General features: G+C 51.4%; 1 long non-coding RNA gene across 2 annotated transcripts in view; it reads left to right on the forward strand.

Annotated features, from left to right (window-relative positions):
- Positions 1-21,644, forward strand: part of LOC102402027 — a 183,905-nt gene that overhangs the window by 14,521 nt on the left and 147,740 nt on the right. The window contains exons 1-2 of one of the 2 annotated variants that reach the window (XR_006640050.1): positions 5,419-5,650; positions 13,305-13,766. This is a non-coding gene — a long non-coding RNA (uncharacterized LOC102402027). Of the gene's footprint in view, positions 1-5,418; positions 5,651-13,304; positions 13,767-21,644 lie in introns of those variants that run through there. The other variant, XR_006545050.2, reaches the window with a different exon arrangement.

Genomic DNA, 21,644 nt, shown 5'->3' on the forward strand with positions numbered 1-21,644 from the left:
GTGGTAGTAATAGCTAATATTTATTGGGTGCTTTCTGTGAGTGAGGGGCCTGCCATGGGCTTTTCTTGGATCATCACATTTTATCCTCCCAGCAGCCTTATTAAGTAAGTGAAGAAAGAAAGTGTTAGTCACTCAGTCGTGTCCAACTCTTTGGGACCCCATGGACTGTAGCCCACCAGGCTCCTCTGTCTATGGAATTCTTCAGGCAGTAATACTGGAGTGGGTTGCCTTTATCCTCTTCAGGGGATTTTCTGATCCAGGGATCGAACCTGGGTCTTTTGCTTGCAGGTAGATTCTTTACCAGCTGAGCCACCAGGGCTTTATTAAGTAAGGGCAGGTGTTAATTTCTGAAGGGGAAGCTTCAAATTGCTAAAGGCGCTGCCTGGTGTACATAGTGAGCAAGGAGGCACGATATGGGAGGGCTGGTGTGATTCCAGAGCCTGGGTCTCCAAGGGGGATTTCCCTCCCAGAATCTCTGTGCGTCTCTCTGCTCCACTCCTTCTGTGAATCGGTGATTCAGCGTCGTTCACTTTTCCTTTGGAGTCTTTCAGCCTTCTCTCCACTAGAAGCGGTTTCCATCATTCTGGCCGAGCACAGTGCCTAACACAGTAGGTTTGCAGTAAATGTCCAGTGGGTGAGTATCCAGGGCGGATGTTAACTGAGCACCTACTAGCTGCCAGGCCGCAGTGGGGATGGGTTCTGGAAAACGAGGAATTTAGGGATAACATAGTTGCTCTCCTCAAGCTGCTCACTCACAGCTTTGTCGTGGAGAAAGCCCAGGTGCAAGTGACAGATGCTCCAGGCGGGACTCGGGCCTTGGTGAGAATAAGGCCTGTGTGCTTTTAGAGCATCCCAGATCTCCATGTTGGGTCACTGTGCCAAGAGTGAGCGGGCCACAGATGACAGGCCTGGGATTTGAATCAAAAAAGGTGTCTGCGTTTATGCTGTGAGAGCACTGGGGAGGGGGCAGCAGCGAATTTAGCTGTGAGTCACAGGGGGATGATGAGAAGATTGGAAAAGGCTGCACAGCAACAGAAAAGGCTTTGCAGGATGAATAGAAGTTCACTGAGAAGACTGAGCAGTTGGAGGGATGGCAGGAGCAGAGGCCCCAGAGAGAGTCAGTGAGTGACATGTCCAGTGTGCCCAGACACAGGGTGGCTGTAGCTGAAGCTGCAAATTTAAGAGCTTGGATCCTGGGACGTCAATCCCAGTTCAGCTTATTATTACCTGTGTTACGGATTTTGTGGTTTTGTCAATATACCAATCTGAGGTGTGTGCTGCCTCTGACCTAGAAGACAGTCCATAAATATTAGCCATGGGCATTCTCTTCAGCCTGACTGTGAAGCAGTGAACTGTAATCCTGCAGATTTGAGACCGAGAAGTGATGAGATATGTCACGTGACCCTGTTCATCCTCCAAAGGAAGGTCCTTGCCCTCCTCAAGGCTTGTGCCGCCGTGCCGCTTCCGAGGGGTGGGTGGGCAGGAAGAGAGACCCTGAGCATTAGGAGCTCAGCTTGGGGCTGGCCCAGAAGGGCGCTTGGTAAGGGCAGCCCCCTCACTCCCTTCCCAGCAGCAACCACTCATATTCTCATCACTTTATCTCAAAGGCCTCACACTGAAGAGAGAGCAGTCAGCCCCTAGGAACAGGGCTTTTCCAGTGAGTCCTGTGACGTCCTGGCATCACCCTGGCCCCACATCACTGCATCACCCTGCATCACTGAGATGCAGTAACCCTGCATCTCTGCATCACCCGGCATCACCCTGCATCTCTGCATCACTCTGCAACACTGCCTCACCCTGCATCACTCTGCATCTCATCCTTCATCACTGCAGCCCTGCATCATTGCATGACTCTGCATCACCATGACCCTACCTCACCATCACCTTGCATGTCTGCCCCCGAGGTACCTGTAGAGTAGACCCCACTCCAGCCTGTGGTGGACCTTGGAGGTCTGTATTGTGGTGATAAGACCCTAGGTGATTCTTAGGCCCACTCAGGTGTCAGACCCACTGGTCCAGAGAAATCTTTTGTGAGCCTAGTACTGAAATTTACACAGTGAAGTCATTTGGTAAATGTGGAGGGATTCACATACACCATCCCCAACAGCAGTGTGTGTGTGTGTGTGTGTTGTGCTGTGTATGATGTGTATGTATTGTGTGTTGTGTGTGTGATATGTATGTTGTATGTTGTGTGATGCTGTCTGATGTGTGTGTTGTGTGTGATGTATATCTGTTCTGTGTGTGATGTGTGTGTGTTGTGTGTGTTGTGTGTGTAGTCTCTGTGTGATGTGTGTTGTGTGTGTATGATGTGTGTGTTGTGTGTGATGTATATCTGTTCTGTGTGTGATGTGTGTGTTGTGTGTGTGTTGTGTGTGTATTCTGTGTGTGATGTGCGTGTATTGTGTGTGTGATGTGTGTTGTGTGTGTGATGTGTGTTGTGTGTGTGATGTGTGTGTGGTATGTGTGATGTGTGGTGTGTGTGTGATGTGTGTGTGATGTGTGTTGTGTGTGTGATGCGTGTGTTGTGTGTGATGTGTGTGTTGTATATGTGTGATGTGTGTATTGTGTGTGTGATGTGTATGTTGTGTGTGATGTGTGTTGTGTGTGATGTGTGTGTTGTATATGTGTGATGTATGTATTGTGTGTGATGTGTATGTTGTGTGTGATGTGTGTATGTTGTATATGTGATGTGTATATTGTGTGTGTGTGATGTGTGTGTTGTATATATGTGATGTGTGTATTGTGTGTGTGATGTGTGTGTTGTGTGTGATGTGTGTGTGGTATGTGTGATGTGTGGTGTGTGTGTGATGTGTTTGTTGTGTGTGTTGTGTGTGATGTATATCTGTTCTGTGTGTGATGTGTGTGTTGTGTGTGTATTGTGTGTGTGATGTGTGTTGTGTGTGTGATGTGTGGTGTGTGATGTGTGTGTTGTGTGTGATGTGTACGTGTTGTGTGTGTATTGTGTGTGTTGTGTGTGTATCGTGTGTGTGATGTGTGTTGTGTGTGTGATGCGCGTGTTGTGTGTGATATGTGTGTGTGGTATGTGTGATGTGTGGTGTGTGATGTGTGTGTTGTATATGTGTGATGTGTGTTGTGTGTGTGATGTGTGTTGTGTGTGAGATGTGTGTGTTGTATATGTGTGATGTGTGTATTGTGTGTGTGATGTGTGTGTTGTGTGTGATGTGTGGGGTGTGTGTGTGATGTGTGGGATGTGTGTGTGATGTGTGGGATATGTGTGTGATTGTGTGTGTAGTGTGTGTGTGATGTTGTACTTGGCTTGCCATGAATGCTGTGATACCATTCAGTTTGCACGGAGCTCTGGAGACTGAAGTTCCCCAAGTCAGGGTTTTTATCTGGACTGTGATTCTGATGTGTTTTTAACACCTTTGAATTTCTGCTGCTTATTTTCCCTCCTTTTCTGCCTTCCTTCCTTTCTTCTCCTCAATCACGTTCATGTTCCCCATGCACTCTGTCTCCTGACCCCGGATGCTGGGGTGTAAGTGGGGTTTGCCTGCAGTGTTCAGGGGAAGGGGAGGAAGGCTTTAAGCTGCTCTGCCTGTCCGGATCACTTGTGGATGCTGTAAACCTCTCCCCTCCTCCGCAGAGCACTGGTGATGCAGGGGATCACTTCCCACGCCTCCCTCCCTGTCTGGATTCTTGTTCTGTCATCTCTTCCTCCTGCCCCACCGCCTCCACTTTGGACTTTCCCAGTGCCCTCTGGGCAGGCAGCTCGCTGCCCGGGTTTACTTAGTGACATGTGCCCCTGTGACTTGAAGGAAAGACCTTTTCTGTGAAAGTCAGAAGTGCATTCCGGAGTCACAAGCGTGACCTCTCCGGAAGCCCAGCTAATCCAAGTATTAAGAGGAATTGGAACAAAGGTGATGACTGAGGGATGTGTACGGTAGGATGTGGGGGAGGGCAGGTGCAGCAGGGCTGCTGGGTTGAAAGCTGTGTCTTGAGGAAGGGAGTCCCCAGCCCTGAGAGTCCAGGACCCAAGTCCTAAAGCGAGGCCAGGTTTTGCTGTGACGATGGATCTGGAGGAGGCTTGTAGTGCAGTGGTTTTGAGTTCAGTTCCACTTCTCGACAGCTGCGTAACATCAGGCGAGACGCCTACCTGTTTGTTGTTCAGTCGCCAAGTCGTGTCCTACTCTTTGCCACCCCGTGGGCTGCAGCGCAAAGGCTTCCCTGTCCCTCACCACCTCCCGGAGTTTGCCCAAGTTCATGTCCATTGAATCGGTGATACCATGCTGATGTTTCTGTAATTTGGGGATTTGAGACCTGTCTCTAGGGATGTGAACATTAGCGGGGATTAAATGGGAGAATTAGAAAGGCGATCAATAAATGCCAATCCCGTCTTCCTCCTTAATTGGAGCGTCACTCCTCCCCCTACCTTGAATATCTTTTTTGCTTCTTCCCAACTCTCTCACCTCTCAGGCTGCACGTGATCCATCCATGAAAACAGCTCCAGTCCGGCATGGAGCTCCCCAAGGTCCTGGAGCCTGCAGCTTGTGGACTCTGTCCTTTCGTTGACTATTTCTCATAGCCCCATTGCTTTAATGAGATTTGAAGCTCTTTGCAGACACGGTCCCTCGTGAGATCTTGAGTCTCCTTCAAAGCTACTTTCTTGGAGAACACATGCTCCCTAGATCTTCTCTATTTGTAGTTTTTAAGGGTGGATCCCACTGTTCTGTAGAGAACTCTCTCTTTTGTCACTATTGGGTGGTTCAGTTCCATGGCATTTTGCCCTCTTTGTTCATGGGATTTGATTAACAGTTGGGTCCTTGCTGACCTTTCCCTGAGGTTCTTTGTGGGCAAAAGCAAACAAAAGGAACTTTTAAAAGAACTTTGAAGGTTGTCATTTGTACAAGGAAAGTGTTCCTGACTTTCTCAGCTCATTTCAGTATTTTAACCACCTTCAGGCTGTGAAGGAGCATGGAGGTGAGCTGATTAAGTGAAAGGTTTTCTTTTGTTGAAAGAAAACCTACTACGTGTAAGGGCTTGAGTAGATTAATTCTAATTCTTCCCCTAATTGTGCAAGGCACGACCCGTTTTGCAGGGAGGCATGTGGATTCAGAGAACTGAAGTTCAAGGTTTCACAGCTGTTTGGTAATCACTGGAGCCCGCCAGGCTCCTCTGTCCATGGCATTTCCCAGCAAGAATACTGGAGTGGGTTGCCATTTCTTCCTCCAGGGGATCTTTCGTAATTTGGATTGAATCCAAGTCTCCTATATTGGCAGGTGGATTCTTTACCACTGGGCCACCAGGGAAGCCCCTGATTTGGTCTAGTTAGTGAAAAAGAAGGCTGTTGTGAAGTAATCCTGGAGATGTGTAATCAGGACACCTGTACCCCCAAAGCTGGTGGCTGTGTCGTAGGACAGCCTGTGACCAGTGTCCACATTCCACCTGGGTGAGTGCTGCCCCCGGTTTCTCTGGGGTCATCTGTCTTCTCACCTGCAGGTGGAGAGAAGCAATCAGGCATCAGTGGTTTTGGGGGAGACCCACCTCCCCATTCCCACCCTGTCATCCGTGAGCCTGGTGGGAACAACGTGATGGACAGACATCCAGCTCTGATGAGGAGCCGCCTGGAGAATCGTCTTGTGGATGACACAAGAGACACGTACCTCGGGAAAAGAGCGAGACCCACTGACAGGTCATTGGGCGGGGGCGTTCTGGTCAATGGATATTGATGCCTCCGAAGTCTCCATTGCCTTTTCTAGTGATCAAACTCCCACCCTCTGCTACTTTGTCTCCCAGAACCTGTCACCCTGCCCCCAGTCTTTCCCACCATATAAGCCTTCTACGTCAGGGCAACCTTGTGGTTAGGCAAAAAGGCCGTGGGGGCTGAGTGCCTAGGCTCCCATCTCAGGGTCTCTGACTCCACGCGGGACTTTGGGTGAGTGACTTGCTATGTGCCAGCATCCTCGTTTGGAAATGAGTTCCTCCCTCATGGCACTGTTGACTTTACCTGACATAACACAACCAGCGTCCTTGGAGTGAGCACGCAGGAGATCAGGTTATTACCTGCCCCTTGGGCCTCCAGTCACGCGGCCCTCTGACCGTGGCCTCGCACCTGGTGACTTCAGGAGCAGCTTCTCCTGTGCCCAGCACCCCTCTCTCAGTTGAGATTTGCTTCTTACTCTGCATCCCACAGGTCTTAGCTGGGCACCTTGGGCAAGTAACTTGACCTCTCTGGGCCTTGGTTCTCAGCTGTTCAGTGAGGAACCAGATTATTCCCGAGGTTTCATGTGCTCTGACATACTGGAGCCTCTGCCATTCACTGGTTCAGCCTCTCCTTCTCTGCCCAGCACCCACTACTACCCCAAGGGAACTCAGACGTCACCCATGTACCCAATTACGGCCATGCACCGCCTCTGCCTGTTTGCATCTCTGGATCCCTTGGTGTGTAGCCTGAAAGCTCCTTGAAGGCAGGAATTCTGCCTTTCTTGGTTGATGTGATTTCCAGCTCCTAGCACCATGCCTGACATCATGCGCGTTCAGTGTACAGTTATAATTAATCACTTACTATTCCAGCCAATGTTTCAGTAAGCACTGAGTTCTCCAGGGCCGTGCAGGTCTCTGCAAACCTGGCTGAACCCAGTATCAGAATTTTTAAAGAATGGCTGTAATCAACATAGGAGGAAGTATTAATATGTACGTGCTAAGTTGCTTCAGTCGTGTCCAACTCTTTGTGACCCTACGGGCTGTAGCCTGCCAGGCTCCTCTGTCCATGGGATTCTCCAGGCAAAAGTACTGGAGTGAGTTGCCACTCCCTTCTCCAGGGGATCTTCCCAACTCAGGGATCGAGCCTGCATCTCTTATGTCTCCTGTATTGGCAGGCGGGTTCTTTACCACTAGTGCCACCTGGGAAACCCCAAAAGTATTAACACTTGGCCTTAGAAAGTGTGATGCAGAGAATGTAAGACCCTCCCTCACTTTATTGAGTGGGTTGGGGTGCGGTCTGCACCTCCCAAGCAACCGTACTAGCTGATCAGGGCTGTTGAGGATGATGCTGGCCTTCTGCTGAGTAGAGAGCCTCCGTAGGCAGGTCTGGCCACTAAGCATATTATATATAGTTTCTCCTCCATGTATAAAGCCCAGAGGACATGTGTTTCAATTCCTCGTTTTCATTCAGCAGATGAGGAATCACTTCCAAAGAGCCTAAGGGCTGTGCCCGTGGCTATTGAACAGCTGACTGTACTGGGACTCACACCCTGGTTTATCTGGGCCCCCGAGCCCCCATCCCCTGAATGAGGAATCAGGTGAATGAATGCCAGGGGGTGGAGGGGGCAGGGGGTCGCGTGCTAGAAGGCTTGGGAGTTCCAAGGCAGCTGATCTGTGTTACCCCAGCACATGCTGGAGAGAAACCGAAATGAAGCAAAGGTAGAGTCTGTCAGCAGTGGGACAGCTGCCACTTGCCCTGGGAACAAATCTCCTTGATTTATCTGTCCAGGCTTGGGCAGGCTCCAGCTCTTGGGATATCACCGAGAAATTACGCAGACACAGCTGGAGAAATTGCCACCTCTCCCTTCTCAGAGAAAGACAAGGCAGACACCTGCTTGGTAGCATTGGTGTTGAGGAACGCTGAGGGAGAGGAATGGAGGCCAGCTAAGAAGGTAGGAGCTTCACCGACTGGCTCCTCCCCGGGGACCTGGTCCCTCCTCCCCACAGCCGCCCCCTCCACCTCCGCTGACTCTTAGTCGTACTAAAATCAAGCTTGTGACTGATTACTGCTGCAAGAGAGGGGAAGACAGAGAGAGACCACACTGTCTTCCCCTCTCTTGCAGCAGCGATCAGTCACAGGCTGATCTCTGCAGAAGCAGAGAGAGGGCATGATACCCAGCCAGACACGCACCAGGAGGTGCTCTGGCTCCCACCATGGACTATGCTTCTCTCTGGTTGCTAGTGCCAGGGGCTGCCTGACCCAGCTTTGCACATCCCTGTGTCTGCCAACCCTGATCCCTGAAATCTTCCTGTTCCCAGAACAGCCCTCTGCACACCCCATATTTCGGGGATGATGGCTTTTTTAGTTTTTTTATTTTACTGATTTATTATTATTTTAAAAAACTTTTTATTTTGTATTGAAAAGTGAAAGTGTTAGTTTCTCAGTCATGCCTGACTCTTTGCAACCCCATGGGCTGTTGCCCACCAGGCTCCTCTGTCCGTGGGATTCTCCAGACAAGAATACTGGAGTGGGTTGCCATTCCCTTCTCCAGGGGATCTTCCTGACCCAGGGATCGAACCCAGGTCTCCCGCACTGCAGGCCAGATTCTTCACCATCTGAGTCACCAGAGAAGCCCGTTTTTGTATTGGGGGATAGCAGATTAACCATGCTCTGATAGTTTCAGGTGAACAGCGAAGGGATATACTTGTATCCATTCTCCTCCAACTCCCCTCCCATCCAGGCTGCCCTGTAACATTGAGCGGAGTTCCACGTGAGGCTGGTGTTTTAGAAAGATGCTCTCTTGGTGTTGGGTAGGACATAGAGGTGGCAACCCACTCCAGTACTCTTGCCTGGCAAATCCCATGGACAGAGGAGCCTAGTAGGCTACAGTCCATGGTGTCACGAGTCAGGCACGACTGAGCGACTTCACTTTCACTTTTCACTTTCACGCATTGGAGAAGGAAATGGCAGCCCACTCCAGTGTTCTTGCCTGGAGAATCCCAGGGACAGCGGAGCCCGGTGGGCTGCCATCTATGGGGTCGCACAGAGTTGGACACGACTGAAGCGACGCAGCAGCAGCAGCAGCAGGACGCAGAGGCAGGCTGTTTCTCCGTTTTCTTTAGCATGTTCACTGCCAGGTGGGTCGGCTGTTGGAAATACCTAGTGGGGAGGGGTTGTCAAGAACCTAATGACCTATTTGGGCCTGATGGAGGCAGAGGCTGAGAGGAGAGAGACTCAGAGAATTGGCAAGAGAATTGGGCCGGGGGCTGTGTTTTCTTGTGGGGGCAATTCCGCGTCAAATTCCATGTCACCCGGCCAGGGGTACTTATTTGTGAAGTGTTCCCCTGAGCACCCTTCCCGGGGCAGGGTCAGCTATAAGGCAGCAAGGCGTGAAAAGACACAGCAGGGAAACCTGGAAGGGTCCGTTCCCAGGCCTGAGGGGCTGGTTCCACGTCTTCAGTATTCGAGCAAACGTGCTTTCACAGGAAGCATTAACAAAGGTGTTAGTTAATTTTTTAAAAACTTATTTATTTGGCTATGCTAGGTCTTAGTTGTGGCGTGTGGGGTCTAGGTCCCTGACCAGGGATGGGACCTGGGCCCCTTGCATCGGGAGTTCAGAGTCTTAGCCATTGGACCATCAGGGAAGTTGGCTAGTAAACTTTTATTGAGGCTGCATGCATTAAGAATCACATGTATCATAAGTATATCAAACAGCTTGAGAAGACATGCAGTGTAGCGTCCAGTGGGCACTACTGAGAAGCCCCCTCCTGACCACTTCCCGTCACTGGCAGTCCCCTCCCCCCTCACTCAGATAAACCTTGTCCTGAATTCTGGCAGCGTCAATTAAGTTGACATGTTTATGTTTTTAATATGAATAACATCACAATGCATTCCCTTATGTCTGGATTCTTTCACTCAAACTTACATTTGTGAGATGTATTCACAGGCTGTGTGCGGTTGTAGGTCATTTTCATGGCTCTGTATATTCCTCTGTGTGTGCGCACACATGTGTGTGTACGTGTGCTTGTGTGTTACGTGTACGTGCGTGTGTGTTTAGAATCCATTCACCCAGTGGCAGGCATTTGCGTAGTTTCCAGTGTGCGTGGCTGTTATGAGCGGTACTGCCATGATGATCTGACAGCTTATCTTTTGGTAAACGCGTACACATTTCTGTGCGTTTATGCCTAAGCGTGGACTTTGTAAAGCATATACTCATATGTAAAGCATATACTCAGCTCTAGTGGATTATGCAAGACAGCTTCCCAAAGTGGTTGTCTGTCTTTCTTCAGAATGTCTGTGCCCCAGCTTGTATGAAAATTCCACTTCCCCATTAAGGCCAATCCTGGGTATTTCCTGTCTCTTTTGTTTTGGCCAGTCTGTTACAAAAAGAGGAAATGACCTGAAAGGACTCACCTGGCAGAGGAAATGTAAATACTCCCCGGAAGAGGAGGGCTGCTGTGTGTGATGGTTCTAGAAGCCGGGGTGTGCAGCGCCCCGCATCCTGCATTCTTGCCCGTGGAGACGGCGGTGGGGCTGTCTTCTCGCGAGAACAGCAGCGCTGCCCCTGCCCTGTGTCAGGGACCACTGCTTGGGTGCAGTAATACCCAACAGACCATGAATAACTCTTCCCCAGGTGACAGAGATCTAATGCACCTGACCCCAACAAAACAAACTTGGCTTCAGATTTGCCCGTGGGCCTCAGTAAATATTTAGCAGACTGTGACCCCTCCTTTTCTTCCCTACCGTTAACTGGGGCTGGTGCCATGAATCCCTGCTTCCCTTCCTGCCATAAGCAGCCCCTTAGCTGACAAGACTCCGATCCTGACTTTCTGGTGCAATGCCACTCCTGGGCTGGCAGCTCTTGGTAGTTTCGCTGTGGAAACCGAGCAGGAAAGATGGGTGAGTGGGAGGGGCCCTGCGACAGACTGGCCTTGGCTTGACGGCAGCCACCTCCCTTTGATGCGTGATACAAGGGCTGACCTTGAGCTCTTCGTGTGTGCCCGCAAACATGCTGATTTGTGTTGATTCTTTCATGTCAGCATCACAAAATTTTCATGAAGTGAGTAGTTGTGGTTTATTCCCATTTTACAGATGAGGAAACCAAAGGTTAAAAATATTTCCCCGGAGTAACCCAGCTAGTAAGTTTGGTAACTTGACCTCAAACGCTAATGTTTAACCCACTCTCCTGTGCTTTTGTCGTGTGCTGTGTGTGTGCTCAGCTGCTAAGTCGTGTGCGACCCCATGAACTGCAGCCCACCAGGCTCCTCTGTCTGTGGATTTCCCAGGCAAGGATCCTGTAGCAACTTGTCATTTCCTCCCCCAGGGGATCTTCCTGACCCAGGGATTGAACCCACATCTCTTGCATTGGCAGATGGATTCTTTACCGCTGAGCCACCTGGAAAGCCACATACGCTTTGTCATAGGATCTGATATTTAGACATGATGGGTTCCTTTTGAACCCATCTTTCTCTTGGGTCTAAAAGCTGTGTCAGGTAGGTTTAGATGGAACAAGAGGAACTCACTCTGTGACCCGTGGTCACTGAGGACCGCTTAAGGCTGAGGATGGATGTCCTTTGTCATGGTCGTGACGACAGACAGAAAAATGACCCTCAAAGATGCCCATGTCCTCGTCTCCAGAACTTGTGACTATGTTACTTACATGTCACAAGGGACTTTGCAGATAAGATTAAGGCTCAGGGCCCTGAGACAGATTATCTTGGATCATCTGAAAGGGCCTAGTGTAATCTCCTTAAAAGTAGAGGAGGGAGGCAGAAGAGTCAGAGGAGATGGGATGATGGAAACAGGGTCCGAGAGATGCTGTGATGGAGGCAGATGGAGGAAGGGGCCCCTAGCTGAGGAATGTGGGTGTCCTGTAGAAGCTGGAAAAGATAAAGAAACGGATTCTTCTGAGAACCTTCAGAAAGGAACATAGGCTGCCAACACCATTTTTATCTTAGTGAGACCTGTGTTGGGCTTCTGGCCTCCGGAGCTGCTAGCTCATGGTGTGTTGTTTCACACCACTAAGTATTGGAAAGTCTGTCCTTACAGCAGCGGTTGCTGTTGATCATAATTGGTGTAATGGTCAAGCTCATGGGCTTTGGAGTCAGGCTGCCTGACTTCAGATCCTTGTTCTGTGATTTTTCTAGCTGTGTGACCTTGGACAAGTGGCTTAAGCTGTCTGGGCCTCAGCGTTTTCATCTTTAAAGTCACATAAGAGTGTTCTATAGCCCATGTTGTTGAGGTGAGGATTAAATGGGGATTCTATGCATGTGAAGGGCTTCCCTGGTGGCTCAGTGGTGGAGAACCGCCTGCCAGTGCAGGAGGTGTGGGCAGATCCCTGGGGCAGCAAGATCCCCTGGAGAAGGAAATAGCAACCCATTCCAGTATTCTTGCCTGGAGAATTCCACAGACAGAGGAGCCTGGCGGGCTTCAGTCCATGGGGATGCAAAAGAGTCGGACATGACTTATTGACTCAGTGAGAGCAACAGCAATGCATGTGAATTGCCTGGAAATAGGTTTTACCCATGGATCAGGGTGCAGACTAGGGAGACAGATTGTCTGGCCTCAGAGTCAGGTTTTACCCTTACTAGGTGTTTATGACCCTGTTTCCTCATCTGGAAAATAAAGGCCGGAGTCCCAGGGAGGTTGGGGATGTATTAGATGGGGGCCGGAGCTTGAAGCAAGGTGAATAACTGCTCTTCCACAAGGGCAGTTATTGTTATAATCGGTGGGCTGCTGGCTTTCTGGCCCCAAACCCTAAGCATTGTGGATCCGTCTGTTTATCAGTTAACTTTAGAGTAATTCGAATATGCTGGGTTGAAGTCCTCTTGGTCCCCCCTTATAGCTAGAACAGTACTGAGTACCTGGTAGGCGCTCAGTAGTTGCTGAATGAATGAATAAAAAAGGAAGAGGCCCCAAGCTCTGCCCTGAAGAGGCTCACAGTGCAGGACAAGCCCTGGAAGGATGCCAGGGCTTCGTGGTTATCTTTAAAAAGAAACAAAGCAGAGAACTACTTCCTACCAGCTGACCCCACACCCCCTCAGCTAGGACCTGTGGGCCCTGCAGGGGAGCCCAGGGCTGTGTGCCAGGCCTGCCTGTGCTGGTAAGTCCCCAAGCCGGCTACCTAACCCTTCTGGTACTCACCGTCCCCCTCTTTATAATGGGCGTACCTCAGCCCCCCTGCTGCCCTTGGGTAGTTCCTAAGGAGGAACCCTAAGCAGTGAAACCCCGTTCCCTTTGCAAGAGGGCTTTGGTGCCGGTGGGCGGTGACACGCCCCGCCCTCACCCGTATTTACGTGTCAGAGCTGCAGGGCATTATTTTTAGTGAGTTTCCCTCTTTGTCCATGCGTGTGTGTTAGTTGCTCCGTCGTGTCTGACTCTTTGTGACCCAGTGGGCTGTAGCTCGTCAGGCTCCTCTGTCCATGGGATTCTCCAGGCAAGAATATCACAGTGGATTGCCATTCCCTTCGCCAGGGGATCTTCCCAACCCAGGGATGGAACCCTGCAGGCAGATTCTTACTGTCTGAGCCACCAAGGAAGCCGCTCCTCTCGGTCCATTAGGTCAAACATAAGGAAGGAAGAACAATTGCTACTCTTGGTCCATGATTGTAACAAGATTAGTTTTTCTCCTTCTCATCCCCAGGCCTGATCTTTTGACCAGAAAGGAATTAAAAAGAAGGTCCCTCATGATGGCTGCACCTGTCAGCTGCAAGGAGCTTCCTTTAAGGATCTTTTGAGTCTTGTGGGTAAACTCCAGGAGTTGGTGATGGACAGGGAGGCCTGGTGTGCTGCAGTCCATGGGGTCGCAAAGAGTAGGACACGACTGAGCGACTGAACTGAACTGAACTGAGTCTTGTGGATGTATAGCGATTCTCAGCCGCCTGCGTCGGGACTGATGCTGGTGGAAGCAGGCTCTCCAGGGACTCACACCGGCCACATTTCTGGATGCTCATGGTGGTTTTTGGAGGGCCCTGGCTGAGCGCCTCGTGGATTCCTGCAGCCTGGATGAAGACGGGAGACAGAGGACCGACACTTCCTGCCTTTCTCACTGACGGGAATGTTCAGTTGAAGCTCTGCCAGCTCCCCTGGGGGCTGCCTCTGAAACGTAAGACCCACCTTCTCCTTGAGCAGGTATCTCCCACGTGTTCGGTCCAGCACCCACCTGGGCTTCCGGTGCTGCTGCCCTGGCTGGTGGGAGAGGTCACCATCGTGCAAACGGCTCTATTCTCATAGCCGGGAACCAAGAACCAGGTGTCAGCTGGGTGCCTTGGAGCCAGAGGATCCTGGGCTGGAATCTGTAACCCACATCCACCCAGTGGCTTGGGGACAAAGTGACTGCTGGGTTCCTTGTTCCCTTCTCCTTGGTGGGGGTGACGTGTCATCGTCCTCCGTAGGATCGGTGTTGAGGATCCCCGAACACTTGTGTGCAAGCGGCCAGCCAGCATAGTGCCCGGCACACAGCTGACGCCCAGCCTGCCATGAGAGTGTTACTTGTGGTTGGAGGGAGGTTGTTGCTTGGGTCTTGGAAATCTTTCTGAAAAGAGCTGGTGGCAGGGGGCTGTGCTGGCCTTTGAACTAGGCGCTGCTGGCTGGAGTGGACAGTTGATCAAAGGTCCCAGTCCCCAGAGCCTGTGGGAGGGTTGAGTGCCCGGCTGGCAGCAGGAGAGGGAAGGGAGCCTTGTGTCCTTGTGAGGGAGGCAGACTAGGCGACAGAGGGTTCTGGTGGTTCTGCAGCTGACAGGCTGTCTAGACCCAGCAGCTGTGATGCTGATGACTGAGGGATGTTGCCTTAGTGTTGGGCTGCCCAGAGGAGAGTGGCAGCTCTAACAGCCAGTGTCCCCTGCGCTCAGGTCACCCAGGGCCGCCTGGCACTTGCCTGCCGAGAAGGCATGTGGGGCGGGGCCTGGGGTTCCGTTTTGGTTGGGTTCCCGGTTCTGCTCACGCCCCGTGGCACTTCTCAGCTTTCCCTGACCATCTCGTGGAAATGATGTCCCTCTGGTTACTGCCCACTGTCTCAGCCCACAGCTCCTCCCTGTGTCGAAATATTATATCCATCTATGCAAGGTGTTTGATTTCTTGTCATCCTCCCATCCTAGGAAGTCGTCCGACGTCGAGAGACATGTGTGCCTTCCTCACAGCTAAACACGCAGCGGGCCCCTTATTCACTGCATCGGAGTTGATCAGATCAGATCTGAGTCGGTGCTTTTCTTTCAGCTTCTGTGAAAAGGACAGACGGAAGGGAGACACGGTTTTTGAGCATCGGTAGAACTTAACCAGCCCAGTAGTTCCACTGGGTAGGCAGTGGTGTGCCCAGTTCACAGCTGAGAACTTTGCCCAAGGTTATTTATCCAAGAGAAGGCAGAGGAGGAGGCTGTGTGTGCGTGTGTGTGGCACTGCTGTGATGGAATACTCTTAGGGTCCCTAGGTCCTTTTTGTCATCTGGAGAGACAGACTATTAGTATGAACTCTGTGCCCCCAGGGAGGAGGCTCCTGGTCCCCTGGGACTAGGTGTGATGGGAACTCAGTGCAGCCCTGGAGGTCTGCTGGGAGGAATTGACAACACAGCCTGACAGGTGCTCTGTTCACTGCTGCCCATGGCCAAGCAGGGCAAGGGGAGGAGTCACCCCGGGAGGGGGCTCTTGAGGGCCTGGGGGGACTTGGAGGCTTGGGAGGTTTGGCTGGTCTTGCAGTGGCCATCAGAGTGGCCCTGGGGATGCCAGGCAAGTGTGGACACCAAGGCACAGCCCTGGCCCTTCCGCTTTCACCATCACACCCCCTTGCGTCTCTCCTGCCATCTCCCCCCACCCTCCCACTGCAGATCGGCGCCCTCGCTTATCACACAGCCTGCAGCCCTGCTTTTTTCTCCTTTTATCAGCAACTCCCTAGAACAACCCCATTGTGGTGGTCTGGGGTTATCTCAGGCTCCTCCCAGGAGGGGGTGGTGGGGCTCGGGTACCCGAAGGCACAGAATGGTCACAGGGAGAAGTGAGGTGTCTGCTCCCCCTCCCCTCTGGCTGCTCTGAGCAGATGCCCCGTGTCTGCAGGGTTGCTGCACGCGGTGGGCACGGATGTCCAAGTAATCGCCATTTGTTAAGCCATGTCCTGTGCAAGGCATGTGGCAGACCTTACTCCATTCCAGCCCCAGACCAGACCCACGGGGTCGGCACCGCAGCCATCGTTTTTGGTGCCCGAGTAGCTGGGGGCCCAGACTGGCGAAGCAGGTCTCAGAGCCTCGGGGCCGTCTGCCTGGGACTGAGCGACACAGCTCCTTCTCCCTTCTTGCTCCCCGCCCCACTGGCGACCATGTGACTCGGGCAGGTCCCCTTTCTTCTCTGGGCCTTGCTGCCCTCGTGGGTAGGGAAATGTCTGATTTCTAGCCTGAGTGCAGAGGCAGCAGCACTTAGTCTGGGATGACAAGTGTCAGCCAGGAGGCTGCTCCCGTGGGCCCTGGACCGTCAGCCGCACGGTGGAGGTGCCGCTGGGCCCGGCAGCGGCAGTGGTGCCGATGCTGCCACCAGAGCTGCCGTTTCCTGGCCCACATCGGCTCCTCCAGTTTTTCCTTTGCGATCGAGTGGCCACTTTGCATTTCTGCTTGGCCTGATCAAGATCCCCTAGAGGAGGGCATGGCAATCCACTCCAGTATTCTTGCCTGGAGAATCCCATGGACAGAGGAGCCTGGCGGGCTACGGTCCATAGGGTCGCGAAGAGTCGGACACGACTGAAGCGACTTAGCTCACGCACACACAGCCTCCTCATCGCACAAGTCTGTCCTTAGCTGCTTGGAAGAACCCGTTTCTCTTTGAGCCCTCTTATCCCAGGCTGCTGCTAGAGCAGGCCTGACCTTCTTTTTTATTTTTTTTTCAAATTTAATTAACTGATAGGCCCCTGTGAGGATTGGAGTTGAGGGAGAGGGTCTGGGGTCATTGCTGCCCCCCACATCCACAGACACCCCAGCCGGCATTCCTGGACATGGCTTAGTGACCTGGACCTGTTCCCCCATAGCGGGGCTGGCCTGGGCCTCTGGGGTCTGCCCAGGCTGAGTCTAGACCCATCCCAGTGAACAGCGAAGGGGTTGCTTAATGTTTATCAATGCCTAATCAGTCCTCCTCGGAGAAGGCGATGGCACCCCACTCCAGTACTCTTGCCTGGAAAATCCCATGGATGGAGGAGCCTGGTAAGCTGCAGTCCATGGGGTCACTAAGAGTTGGACACGACTGAGCGACTTCACTTTCACTTTTCACTTTCATGCATTGGAGAAGGAAATGGCAACCCATTCCAGTGTTCTTGCCTGGAGAATCCCAGGGATGGGGGAGCCTGGTGGGCTGCCGTCTATGGGGTCGCACAGAGTCGGACACGACTGAAGTGACTTAGCAGTAGCAATCAGTCTTCCAACCTGGGGAAGTGGGTGGTACCCCACATTTACCCGTGAAGAAACTGAGGTTCAGAGAGATCCAGAGAACTACCAGACTTGTCTCAGGAGAGCGGAGAAGCTGGTATGTACCCTCTGATAGGTCAGCTTTTAGCCTCCCTGCTTGTCCTTGGCTGGTGGTTCTCATGTATGCAGTGAAGTGTACAAGATGCCTCTAGCTTATACAGGGGGCAGACTTTTTAAAAAACCGTTTTATGTTTATTTTCATTTCAATTAGAGAAAGAGCATGCCTGTGATTTTGCAGGTATTACTGCTTAAGATGTATTAATAGTTACAGAAGTTGGGAAAAGGTCTGTTTGGCAAAAAGGTTAAGGCGGCAACAGCTGGACGAGCCCTCCTGCAGGGAGCTCAGTTTGGAGCACACATCCTTGCTTCCATTGGTGGCACTTGGGCTGTGTGGCTCCGGCCACATCGCGGGAGATAAGGGGTCCCCCAGACTGACCGAGTGGCTCTGTGTTCCACCTCGTGCCAGTTGTGATGTTCATTCCACCGTGATCCTCCCTAAATCCAGAAGATTCATGATGAAGTGCTTGCACAGCTCAGTCTGAAGCTAGACTGAAAACAAAAGGAATCGTGAATGATAGTGCTGTAGAATCCTGTAATTCTGCTTGAATCGACAGTGACTGCTGATCTCGGCTCTGCCAACTGTATTCTATTTATTGAGCACCAAAGTTTTCAGATCAGCTCCTGTATTACTCTCTGGGATTGGATTATGAAATAGTAAATATTGCTACATGCAAATCAGTCGATGACTCATTCACTTTTTTTTTTTTCCATTCATTTCTCCTCAGTAAATAGGGGATAGTATTACCTACCCTGTGGGTTTATTGTGAGAATTAAATAAGAGACTATATTGAAGGGATTACTCAGTGCCTGACGTATGATCCTCACTCAGGGATTCTTAGTTAGAAGATCAAAACATACAGACCTACGGAAATAAAGACCATTGAGGATTCATGAGTTACTAACATTGAACATTAAATTTAGTTCTGACTTCCTGGTTAGCGCAACATACTGAGTCTAAATCAAGGTTTGGCAAATCTTTTGTTCCAAGGGCTGGGTAGTAAATATTTTAGGCTTTGTGAGCCTTACGGTTCTGTCATTACTAGTCAGTTCTGCCTTTGTGTCTGGAAAGCAGCCATAGTATGTAAATGAAGGGGCATGGCTGTGTTCCCATAAAACTTTATTTATAAGAACTGGCAATGCGCCTACAGGCTATAGTTTGCCCCTTGGTCTCAATGAAAGAAACCTGTTTGTTTTTGAAAAGGAGAGCCTCCTCCTGGATCATAAACACTGAGGAAACCTTGTTACAAGATGTAGTCTTTTGTATGAGGCTTGTTAAGCAGCATATGGATGATAGGGTTCTCATTCACACTCTGGGTTCTCTTCCCGTGTGGATAGCAGACGTTTGTTGAGGGCTTACTGTGTCCCAGCCTCTGAGGCTGACCCATAGTAAAACCCACAGACATGTGCATTTTGGCAGGGAGTGCCGTGTTAGCAAGGGGCCATCTTGCTGGCTCTTTAGGGTGTCGTTTTTCATGAGCTCCTTAATGTTTTATTCTGGAAAACATCAAAATTGTACAAAAGTCAAGTATCATGAATAGGGTGTCATTTCAGAGGAGTGTGTCCAGTGTTGGATGCCTTGTCCAATCCTGGAATTCCACACAGGCCTCCACGCTAATTTCAGTGGCAGGCCCGGACCCCAGGATCCTGCCTCTTAGGGTGTTGGGGAGCAGCTGGGACATTCTTGCCCTCTTTTGGCAAAGCACTGCGGTTTTTGGGAGACTATGGTTTTGGAGCAAAACACAGCCAGGTTGTGAAGCTTTGCTGTTTCACAGCTATGTGACCTTGCTGTGGTTCCTAAACCTCCCCGAGCCTCTCTGTCATCATCCGCAAAGTCAGAAGCATCATGCCTCAGAATCTCGAGTTCTTACCAGGGTTTTTGCTCTTCCAGTGTCAGTTCCTCCCCGTGGGAGGACAGAGGCTGCTGGCCTTACCCCTCTCTCCTCCCAGGAAACCCGGTCCTAGCTTTTTCAGCTGGAGCCTGGGGTGTGAGAATGGCCGTGCCCTCCTCCTGGGTGAGTGTTTAGTGTAAAAAGGCTTGAGAAAACACTGGCCTGCGGAATTCCGAAGTTAATGAAGGGGGCAGATTCCAGGAGGGTCTCTGTTTGACCTCTCACCCTTTCTCCAACACCCTGTTATCCCTGAACGCGTTCAGAGGCAATGGAAGGTTTATAGCCGCTGCACAAAGAACTCTCATGCAGTGGGGCAGGACCGTGGCCATGGCCCCTGGAAGCCAGGGTCAGGGCGTGTGAGTTTGAGCCTCTTTCCTGGTTAACCTGGTTAATGAGAAAGGCTTTGGGAGTAACCCAACAGGGCAAGGAAGGCCATGGTGAGGGGGAAGAGGGGCAGATTTGAAAAAGTTGGGGAATGATATTCAATTTCTCCAAAGGAGGGCCTTAAAATAAAAAATGGAGCTTTTTTTTTTTTTTTTCATTATTCTGACATTAGAACCCATACAGTCTATTCATTTAGGACTACTGGGGTAGGATAAAGAGAACAGGGTTTTTGTTTTTTTTTTAATAAAAAAATTACTAAAAACAATGTATATTGGACTATAATTAACAATGTTGTGATAGTTTCAAGAGGACAGCAAAGGGCCCCAGCCATACATATACATGTATCCATTCTCCCCCAACCCCCGCCACCCCCTGCCCCCAACTATCCCTTCCCCGTGAGGAAAAGAACAGGCTTCTGGGGTTGGTTGCAGTTTCAGGAGCCGCTCTCTACTTCTGCTTTTGAGAACTTTCTGAGAAAAGGCTTCAGAGGCCAGAGCTGGGCAGTGATGTGCCAGAGCTTAGGTGTCGGAGGCCAGAGTCCCGCTCTGCCTGCGTCTGCAGCCCCGGGACTTGGGTGACTGGTGGGCCCACGAGGAGCTTCAGGGTCTTGGCTGCGTGCTTGTTTTCCCGTCCGCCCCAGCTCCCTTCCCGCCCGTCGCCTTGCTGGCACTCTGGTGGCAGGGGAAAGCTTGGTCCCCCTTCTTGTAAAAGTGTCAGCCATGCTAGTAGCTGGTTGTGTAGGGCAGTTGCTGGCAGTGGGTCTTTCCCTCCCATCTACCTGTCTGCTACTCTCTGTGACTCCGCACGGGCTCGGGATTTCTGGGGAGAAGGGCTCGGCTCCACCTAATTACCAGGAACAGCCCTGACCCTCCCCTCCTGCCCCTGTGGAGGCTTATCTGGCTCCAGCCCAGAGCAGCTGCTCTCGGTGAGGTCTCTGAGTCACTCTGAGTTTCAAGACTGGGTTTAGCAGGTAGTTGAGGACATAAACAAATAAACATTAGCCAGGACAAGCTTCCAGCCCTCTGTTCAGCCAGGGGCCCTGGAAGCTCCCTGTTGCACGTTCAGGGACTGTGTGAATGGCCCTGATGGAGACATGCTGCAGGGGGATGAAGGGGGCATGTTAGAGAACCTGGTGTTTGCTGGCTGTGTGGCCTTGGGTAGGATGCTTGGCCTCTCTGGGCCTTCCTTGCCTCCTCTGGGAAGCTGGTTATCATGAAAATGAGATGACCTGAGTTGTAAAATCCGACCGGGGGTTAGTCTCCCCCCAACCTCGGATCCCAACACAGAGAAAATCCTGGACATACGACAGCTTTGGGAGGCAGATTGCTTTTGAGACTGCCCTGTTTTCCATGCAACTCTTGGGACTTCTCTGAGGTTCCAGCTCCTCATCTTTTAATGAGGGGGCGTTCCTTGACTTGTGCCCCTCACGCGCTTGTTGAGAGGACCTATGAGTCACCTCTGGGAAGGTGCCCGAGAGCTGGGCAGCCTGGCCGTGTCTGGCTGTGCTTTTCACTCCGGTTCCCCCGGGAGGGAGTGTGGCAGGGCGGAGGTCACTGGGTCCAGCACATTCCTTAGGGCCAAGGCCAGGCGGCTGTGGACCACCGCATGCTCGGGACGCAGGCAGCCCCGCCTCCTTTTAAAGTAGCAGAGCCCTGGGGGTCCTGCGGGTGCCCCCAGCTCTCGCTCTCCTCCGTCCTTCTCAGTGACTTGCTGGACCTCAGAATCTGCTGAGTTTGGGGGTTTCTTTGTGTCACGTGTATCATCCAGGTCTGAAACACAGAACGAGAAGCCACAAAGGACCGCTCCACCACGGCCCTGTTCCCACCCCCAGGATTAACCAGTGGTAAATGAGGAGGCATGTTTGGTTTGAGTCCTTGCTTTTGTATATATTAGGAGAAAACTAGAGATAAAGTGGATGTTGGTGGGGACTCTTCTTCCATTCTGTTTCCTTCCCTTCATAGAAGTACTGCTCTTCTGAACTTGGGCTATAATAGGTCACCTTCTTATGTGTGCGTGCGTGCTCGGTCGCCTTAGTTGATTCTGATGCTTTGGGACCCCGTGGACTGTGGCCCACCAGGCTCCTCTGTCTGTGGGCTTCTCCAGGCAAGAATACTGGAGTGGGTTGCCATGCCCTCCTCCATCACCTTCTTAAACTTGGATTACAAATCTATTTGGAGGGCATTTGGAGGCATGCTTTGTATATTTGAAATTCTCG

This window comes from Bubalus bubalis, chromosome 15 (genome assembly GCF_019923935.1).
Source record: "Bubalus bubalis isolate 160015118507 breed Murrah chromosome 15, NDDB_SH_1, whole genome shotgun sequence".
Classification (NCBI taxonomy): domain Eukaryota; kingdom Metazoa; phylum Chordata; class Mammalia; order Artiodactyla; family Bovidae; genus Bubalus; species Bubalus bubalis.